The sequence below is a fragment of the Octopus bimaculoides genome, chromosome 2 (assembly GCF_046866305.1).
Source record: "Octopus bimaculoides isolate indiv1 chromosome 2, ASM4686630v1, whole genome shotgun sequence".
Lineage (NCBI taxonomy): Eukaryota > Metazoa > Mollusca > Cephalopoda > Octopoda > Octopodidae > Octopus > Octopus bimaculoides.
Genome location: NC_142929.1, coordinates 49,585,092 through 49,594,960, shown reverse-complemented (window position 1 = coordinate 49,594,960; position 9,869 = coordinate 49,585,092). Strand labels below are relative to the sequence as shown.

At 34.9% G+C, this 9,869-nt stretch overlaps 1 long non-coding RNA gene across 1 annotated transcript; it reads right to left on the bottom strand.

Annotated features, from left to right (window-relative positions):
* Positions 1 to 2,596: 2,596 nt before the first annotated feature.
* On the bottom strand, positions 2,597 to 6,933 carry LOC149137054 (uncharacterized). The gene is made up of 2 exons (XR_016238923.1): positions 5,266 to 6,933; positions 2,597 to 3,792 (listed from the first exon to the last, which is right to left on the bottom strand). It is a non-coding gene; the product is annotated as an uncharacterized LOC149137054 (long non-coding RNA).
* Between the last annotated feature and the right edge of the window lie 2,936 nt (positions 6,934 to 9,869).

The window sequence follows — 9,869 nt, the reverse complement described above, 5'->3', positions numbered from 1 at the left end:
TGTCACAGTATGTAATGTTTTCTCCTGAACCTTCATGTCAAATAATTTTCACTCTGTTTCAACCTTTGGCCATGATTAGAAGCTAGGGAATGTGTCCCAGGGGGATCACCCAAACACTTCAAAACTAATGGGAAGTCAGTCATCTTCACTTTAGTTTTGGTTCTTGTGGGGATGTTTTATGCACCTTTGTGTTCTCAACCTCACTACTGTAACATGCTCATACATACCATAACATAGTGTCCTGTAGTGTTCCTGTAACCATATGAACTCTTAACCAGGCAATTCTAGAGCAGGCAACATGGGGGTTCATGCTGAATCTCCTTGAGAACTACGTTAAGGGAATGTGTGGCTGTGGAGTCCTCAGCCACTTGGGTCGGCCCGAGGCTATAGTAGAAGACACCTGCCCAAGGTGCCACGCAGTGGGACTCAGCCCGGAACCCTATGGATCGTAAGCAAGCTACTTACAACACAGCCACTCTTACGCCTGTGAAATTTTTCCACACAAAACCATTGGTAACACTGTTAATCCATAAATAAAGAATATTTATCCACCAAATGCAGTTTTGAGCGCTTGTTCTCACTACTCAATACTATTATGTGTATATATATATATATATGCACGTATGTATACGTGTACATATCTGCAAACGTATATATATATATATATATATATATATTCTGAAGGTTCTAAGGATGGAATAAAGCAAAGAGAAAACCCAAAATATGAGAATATGAATATTATTATTCCTTTCTACACTCAGTTCAATAAATGATTTAGGAATTAAATTTCCTTTCTTGCAACAACAGTAAAAGAAAAAAACAGACATAAAATCAACAACAACAAGCTATAAAAGATAAAAGAATTGATGAAAGAAAATAAAAACAAACATTAAAAACAAATAAAAGAAATTAAATAGTTTTATTCAATCTAGAAAGTCAACAACCTGGGGCGGTATAAGAGGGAAATGTTTTCTTTTATATCGCATCAACTTTCATCATTAGCTGATACTTGGCAAGGACACAAGAAGCACCATTGTCTTACAAGTTATACCACCCATAAATATATCGTACTCTCATCTAAAAGTGTAACCTGTTCATGTCATAGAATAAAGTTCCTGTACAAGTGATTGATTCATTTGCTTATAACAATGGAATTTTAGCTTTAGGATAAAAAAAAGTTTTTTTTTTCTTCGCTTGTATGTATGCAGTTTCAAATTTTCTGTTCTCCAATGTTCATGTGTCTGTGTGCATATATATATATGTATATATATATATATATATATATATATATATATATATATATATATATATATATATGATATTATATTTAGATTATACATTTATATATATATATATATATATATATATATATATATATATATATACATATAATATTATATTTAGATTATACATTTATATATATATACATGTGTATATATATATATATATATTTATATATATATATATATATTTATATATATATATATATATTTATATATATATATATATATTTATATATATATATATATATATATATGATATATATATTTATATGTGTATATATATGATATTTTGTGTGTTGTATATTTAAATATATATATATATATTTTTTATATATTTATAATATTATATATCATATACACACACACACACACACACACACACACACACACACATATATATATATGTATTTTATTTGTGTATGTATATATATATATATATATACACACATACACAAATAAAAATATATAAATATGTATGTATATTTAGACATATACACACGTATACATATGCATTTATATAAGCATATATAGAACCAAGGAAAAAAAAAAGAAAAATATGAAACATGAGAAAGACATCAAAAAGAATAGTGGAGATTAAAGACATTTTATATGTGTTTTATCACTGATAAGTTGAAAAAGAAGAGCAAACAACAAGGTTGCTCTTTTCATTGAAGGATAACATCACTTCTGTTTATAAATCAGATAGACACATACAGCCATAGATGTATATGTGCATGTATGTTTGTTCATACGTGTATGTATATATATATATATATATGTATACATACATACATACATACAAATATATAATATATTGTGTATCTATGTGTACATGTTATGTAATGTATATATGATTGTATATTTGTTTGTATAAATGTATGCAGATGTTGATAAGGTATGTTTGTATGGATCTGTATGTTATGAATGTATGTATGTATATATGCATATATGTATGAAAGCATGCATAAATATAGAAGTGTTTAAGTATCTATATACGTATGCATAGAATTAGATAGATATGAAGTTTTTATAAGAATGTAACCAACAGCTCATACAAAACATAAAACTGCAGCATGTGAACAATTAAATGTACATGTATATGCTGCTTGTGAAGTTGCAATGGCCCAGTGGTTAGGGCAGCGGACTCGCGGTCGGGGGATTGCGGTCTCGATTCCCAGACCAGGCGTTGTGTATGTTTATTGAGCGAAAACACCTAAAGCTTCACGTGGCTCTGGCAGGGAGTGGTGGCAACCCCTGTTGTACTCTTTCGCCCCAACTTTCTCTCGCTCTTTCTTCCTGTTTCTTGAGTAAAGCTGCGATGGACTGGCTTCCCATCCAGCTGAGGGGGGAGGGTAACACATACGCCATAGAAACCGGGCCCATGAGCCTGGCTAGGCTTTAAAAGGGTGCATAAAAAAAAAATGCTGCTTAATAATGTATATATATATGCCTCTGTGTGCTTATGTGTGTATATGTGTTTGTGTGTGTGTGTGTTATCATCATTTAGTGAAGGTGTGTCACTCAGTAGTTAGGACATTCAGCTCACCTTTGTTAGGTCGTGAGTTCAATACTTGGCAGCACATTGTGTCCTTAAGCAAGACACTTCATTTCCCATTGCTCGAGTCCACTCAGCTGGCAAAAATGAGTAGTACTTGTAATTCATTCTGTGTCATGCTGAATCTCCTTGAGAACTACGTTAAGGGAATGTGTGTCTGTGGAGTCCTCAGCCACTTGCACGTTAATTTCACGAGCAGGCTGTTCTGTTAACCGGATCATCTAGAACACTCATTATAACCGATGGAGTGCCTTTTCTATGGCACCAACACTAGTGAGGCCACCATGCAGTTTGCTAGATTAAGATCAGATCACTTTGACTGAATGGAACTACAGAAGAGAGAGGGATGAAGGAATAAAGTATGAGAAAATGGGCCAGAACTAAACAGTCTACTTGTTGTAGAAGAACTACATGGCTACTTACATTAACACTTTAATATTTAAACTGGCCTTACTCAGCCCAAATATTTTACCTAGTTTATGTTGAAACCTGCCAAATCCAGCCTGGCACATCATCAATATTTCAAAGCTACAAGACAATCCATGATTATTTCAAAACAATGTGAATAAATAAGCTTTACATTTGACAGGGTAAATTGAATGCTAAAGGGTTAAAGAAGAAAAAATGTTAGTGACTAGAGTGGAGTTGGAAAGAGATAAAATGGTGATGAGCTGACAGTCTGGAGCCTCAAGGTTCAAGGTGAGTAGAAATGGGTGGGGACAGGAAACCAATTTATCCATTTGTTGGCAATATATGTTAGTGGTTGTAGTAGTTGATCTACTGTTGTATGTTTAATCTTCAAAGCTGGAGCTGGTTTTTCCATTCCTTCTATGCACAATACGCTTGTCAATGGTGCTAACTCTTTAAAGAAACTGTAGCCTCTTGTAGTTGCTGGATAGTCTGTACACTTTATCAAGATCTTCATGATGTTTATGCTTGGAAGAATATATTTGTCTGTAATGAAGAAGAACAAGAAAAAGAGTTTACTATAGAGAATGAGTTAGTTTATTTAGCGTGGGCAATTTGAATGAACCATGTCAGTTCGTAAAAACCTTAAACCCACTTTAGCAATACTTTTGGGACAACCCATACATATATACAGGGATAGTGGAGGCATATGGCTTAGTAGTTATGGTGTTGGATTCATGATCATAAGATTGTGGTTTCAATTCCTGGACCGGGCAACGCGTTGTGTTCTTGAGCAAAATACTTCCTTTCACGTTGCTCCAGTTCACTCAGCTGGCAAAAGTGAATAATTCTGAGACAGACCTGTGTCCTGGCCAGGTGGGGAATATATACGCCATGGAAACTTGGAAACTGGCCCTTATGACTCGGTATGGCCCAAGAAGGAAACTTTACCATTAACTTTTATATACAGAGATGGGCAAAAGTAGGTATACAGTTTCTCTATATTTTTCGATTTCCTTTTTAGGTAAGGGATTCATTAGTTGACTGAGGACTCTACAGGAGATGCCTAGTTCATTGGAATCCTTCTTTTTTGATTTTTGGATTCTTTGAGCGAATGCTTGAGCCACACGCATTTTATTATGTTTTGTGGTAACACTGACTAGTTGAACACTTTTCTGGGAGTAGCAGATTGGCCCAGTCTATGCAAATTTGTCATGTATTCTGTAAATTATTAATCTTGATGGAGCTGGCTGTTGAAATTTTTCAGTTCATTTCTGCATTCTCTGTTTTCCAGTACTGTTTGATGATCCACTTTCTTTCAACATAGGACAAATTTCCAGCTATATCATAAATATCTGAAATTAGGAATACTTATTTTATCATAGAAAGAACTAGCTTAGAAAATTACTATTTCTAAATCTCTCAACGAGAGATATTCAGCAACAGTACTTTGTAGTAAAGATTGTTTGCCAACATAACATGGCAGTCTTGGTTTTAGGATGAATGTTGCTGTAATTTAGCCCCAGGAGACATTGTCTCCAGCTGACTATATGAACAAGAGAATCTAGTACTCTCATTCAGCTCAAAACAATATCTGTGTATCGTGATTTCCAGGTTATTTCCCTTCATCAGTACAGAATAATTGTTTGGCTAGAGGTTAAATCTTTATTACTGGCACAAGGCCTAAACACAGAGGTGACATACACAGACATGCAGGAACAAAAACACATGATAGGATGAATATAAAATGAATAAAATTACAATGCAAATGAGACAGTCATCTTGCTCCCACTGCGAGATGAAACCATGGATTCCTTTTCTTTTAGACCTTTACGTTTTACATAACAATTTCTAGCCCTGCTCCAAGGCAAAACCACAATTTCCTTTTCACTTTCACCTTACAATTTTAAACTTTTTAAACAAATGTTCATACAGGATTTACTTTTTTCTTTTTCCTTTTTTTAAACCAAAATGTTCAGCCAAATGTTTTACACAGTTTCTAATTAAATTACGACTTACCACTTCATCTTTTCCTTTTTGTCCACGTAATTCACCACCGAGGTGCGAGGTTCAACATCCACCTCCAGCCTCAGTGGGTTCAATCTCTCACAGTATCTTTCAATTTTGCATTCTTTTAAGTTTGGGGTGTCCTGCATCTCACTATAATTTTCTTTTTGTTTGTGTTTTGCATGTTATCTCTTTTTTTCTTTATATTTCTGTAATTTTGGGCTTTCTTGGGATTATATCTGTGTGTCTCTGTGTCCGTGTATTTGTGTGTCTGTGTGTTTGTTTGACTGTAATTCTACGTTTTTCGTCTGTGTGTCTATGTCTTTAGGTTTCTGTAATTCTGGGTTGTCTTGTTTCTGTTCGTTATTATTTGTGTGCCTTTGCATGTCTATGTGTTTGAATGTGTGCTGGTCTGAATGACTCTGTACTTGTAAGTCCTTTACTGGTAATTCTACTGGTAAATCTTCTACGTTTCTCATCGTGGGTTGAGTTTCCTCTTCCATTGCTTTGAACTTCTTTAATTCCACTCTCGTTGGTGACTTCCTTCTCTCTCTTTTTCTGGGTTTCACCTCTTCAAAATTCCCTTCATGTCCTGTTTTCTGTTTCTGCTTTTTTTTCTACCATTATATCTTCCTGAACACTCTCCTCTACCATTTTCACTGCTGCTCTAGGACATTTCTTTCTCAAGTGCCCTCTTTCACCACATTTGTAACACTTTGGAGGTCACCTCTCCAACATTATTTCCAGCTTTTCTCCCATTTGGTAGTTCTAAAGTTTCTGCCATTTCTTCGTAATATTTTGGGCTCACTACACAGATTATCTCTAGTCCGTAGCCCCAAAAATTTGGCATCAACGTCCATTTTCCTCCTTGTATCAGCCTGTTGTCGGTTTTCTTCACCTCCTCTTCTGATACAAAGGTTACTGCTATCGACGCATATTTCCATCCTCGTTACAGAACGTTATCTCTTCTCCTATTTGTTTCTCCAAGATTTCTTCTGTAGTGGCGCGTGTGGCCGCCATCTTAGGCAGTGCCATTGTGCATGTACAAGGGACTTGCCGTCAGCGGAAGTACCCGAGCACGCATGCGCAATGCAACAGGTGGAGAGAAAGCAATAGCGTCCGACCTCTTTTTCTCTCTAGCAGCGGTGGCGACAACACGTATCTCCCAACTCGACCCCGACATGTGGTCGAAGCTTCTTTGGTATTCTAGCGGCATGCCTGTTCACCCAGGAACGAAACGGCTCTACACCAACCTAGAATAAAGTATTGATTTGTTGTTACCGTTATCCCTCGTGTTGTTGTATTTCTGGATTTTAATGATTAATATAAGAACTGGGGAGAGACGGCCGAGCCGTCATATCTCATCCAATTCTTATACTTCTATCTCTTCCTGTGGTACATGTTCATTTCTCCTATTTACATTTGAAAATGTTCTGAATATAACCGTCTTGTTTTCCATTTTCCTTCTCTGGCAGGGTCATTTTCAAGTTTGACCTTTCTTTCTTTATCATACCATAATATTTAGTTATCAACGTCTCATTCCACTCTATCATCTCTGGCTTCAGCACACGTGGGTCTAGGAGAGCTCGACCTCCAGTAGCCTCCACGTAACTTTTCATTTTTCAATTACTCACTACCACCCAACGATGGCAGCTTCACACAAAAAAATTCCACTCAGTATTCTTCAAAAAACAACAAGAATGTTCGAAATATATTGTTTTCAAAGCGACAACTAGTCACTGATCTATAAATTAGAAAATTACTATTTTTAAATCTCACAACAAGAGATATTCAGCAACAGTACTTTGGAGTAAAGATTGTTTGCCAACATAACATGGCAGTCCTGGTTTTAGGACGAATGTTGCTATAACTTAACCCCAGGAGACATTGTCTCCAGCTGGCTACATGACACGATCTGCCATGTTATGTTGGCAAACAATCTTTACTACAAAGAATTGGCTAATAAGAACATAGAATCATAGAATTCTTATCCTTAAAACGGAATAGAGAAATGAAAAGAACATTACACTCATATTAGGCAACTGTGTACTTACTTTTGGCCAACCCCACCCCATATGTGTGAGTGTGTGTGTATATAATATTAACAAAATATGTTGACACAACAAAGCTTTCAAAAACGTAAATGTCAGGTGTAATTAACCCAAAAGAAAGGGGCTTCTGAAGTACTGGTGCTTTAGTGTAGCCTCATAGATAAAATGACAATATATATGTGCATGTGCATGTATGTGAGTGTGTGTGTGTATATATATATATATATGTGTGTAAAGATATGCATTACATATATATATGCATCTGTCTATGTACTTATGTGTATGTGAGTGTATGTGTATGTGTGCGTGTATAGTATATATATATATATATATATATATATATATATATATATATATATATATATATATATACTATACACGCACACATACACATACACTCACATACACATAAGTACATAGACAGATGCATATATATATGTAATGCATATCTTTACACATCTTTGCATAAAAATCAAATAATCATATTTCTGGATATACCCATGCCTTGATACAAAGGCATCTTAATAAATACAGCTTCTTAGATGAAGTTATTTAGAAGTCAAAGGATACTTATAGAAATAAGTTTAAAATGTACATATGCGCACTTAAACACACATGCACATACTTATAAATACATACATATATATATATATATATATATATATATATATATATTATAACTATTGTGTTGGTTTCTCTTCCCTTATTTTCGTGCACCTTTATTAAATTTCACTTTTATGTATGATTAAGAAGAAAAAAAATAATGCTACATGAGAAATGCTTCACATGTCTTCACAATCAAGAATGTTCAGTTTTATTCAATTGTTCAAAAAGTGGTAGGCTTAGTGGGATTTTTCTTTCTTCCTTTCTTTTTTTCCTTTCATTTTTTAATTTTTTTATATGAAAGTTGGCAACATTCTCCAGGAGAAATACACCTTTGCTGTACGAGCAAATAACTGTGGGGTTTTTTCTTGTTTATTACATCATGTTCATTTTTTTATTTCTCTTTTTAGTTTCAAGAAATTCTATAATCAAATATGTCTTCCTTTCTTTTATCTAGAATAAGATTCTGAAGAGTTTGGGAGTTTGTTGACTTCATTCATATACTGTGTATGGTTATAGATTTGTAATCTCCATGTATGTATATGTGTATATCTGTATATATATATATATATATATATATATATATATATATATATATATACATGTGGCAGAAGAATGAGTTTTTGTGTATGCAGATACTGGCTGTACATAAATTTACATACACACATATTAGTAGCATACTCAAATGTATAACTTTATATTTCTGTTTCTATGGAGAACAAGGATAGAGATGTGGTTGATGGTAAAAATGAGTGGAAGAGAAAGTAGGGGAGAGTAGGTGAAAACTGTAGAGAGGTTGAAGATGAAGGGGTCTTTGCAGTGTATTGTGAACAAGGGTGCAAGGATGACTGATGATAAATGTTGGAATGACTGGCAAAAGATGAAAGGCAGCAGAATAGTAATGATATAGTAAACAGAGGAAACATGAAAGAAAGGGAGATGATGTTTGAACAGAGACAGAGATGTAGTTTGTGGGGAGAAGTTTTAGCATAAGTTTACTGAGGCATTGTTTTAGAGATAGATGCCCTTCATTTTGCTAAGCTTTATATGTCAAACTCCTGGCTCTCAGGCCACTTCTGGCCCATGCAGCAATTTCATCCAGCCCACAGGACCATTTTGATATCAGCATGAAATTAGTCCAAATGTTGGCATTAGCAAATAGTGTACTTTGTTGCCCTCAACAACACCAATGCCTTCTTGTTACAACTACACATGGATAGTGTGTGACTAAAGCAGGCCATTACATTGTACGTAGCACTGACTGCACTACCTTTATTACAAAGGGTGTCACCAAAAGTAGCAATACTTTAATACACGACTAGAAACAACACCACTGTAACTATTACCCCATGTTTGTACAAAAGAGTACATTAAAGTGACATGATAATACAGTCACAAGTCTTAACTGTAACTGCAACGAAGCATGCTAGGAAACACCTCCTTCAATACTCTAATCACGTATTGTGAAGTGCTGATGATACAAAATCTACTAATCCCATAATGCACTGCAACAGCCGCCTTTTGGCTGATCGCCTTTTGGGTAATCATTTTCATGTGATGTCATTTAGTAGTAGTAGTAGTAGTTACCTATATAAATGGCCAAGAGAAAAGTCGATGCTGAAAACAGAGCCATTTAAATCTGGTGGAAAACTTAGTACATGTTTATTGACATTGATGGCAAAACTGTGTGTCTTAATTGTGGTGCTAATGTTGCTGTACTTAAAGAGTATAATCACAAACGCCAGTACAAGACAAAACATCAGGACAAGTATAAAAACTTCACTGCTGAGTAGATGCAACAAAAGGTAGATGAGTTGAGGAGGAATCCCATATTACAAAAGACATTTTTAAGCAAAGCAAACTCACAAAAAGAAGCTGCTGTTAAAGTAAGTTTTATTGTGGCAGAGGAGATTGCAAAATCATCCCAGCCATTTACCGAAGAAGAGTTTGTGAAGAACTGTG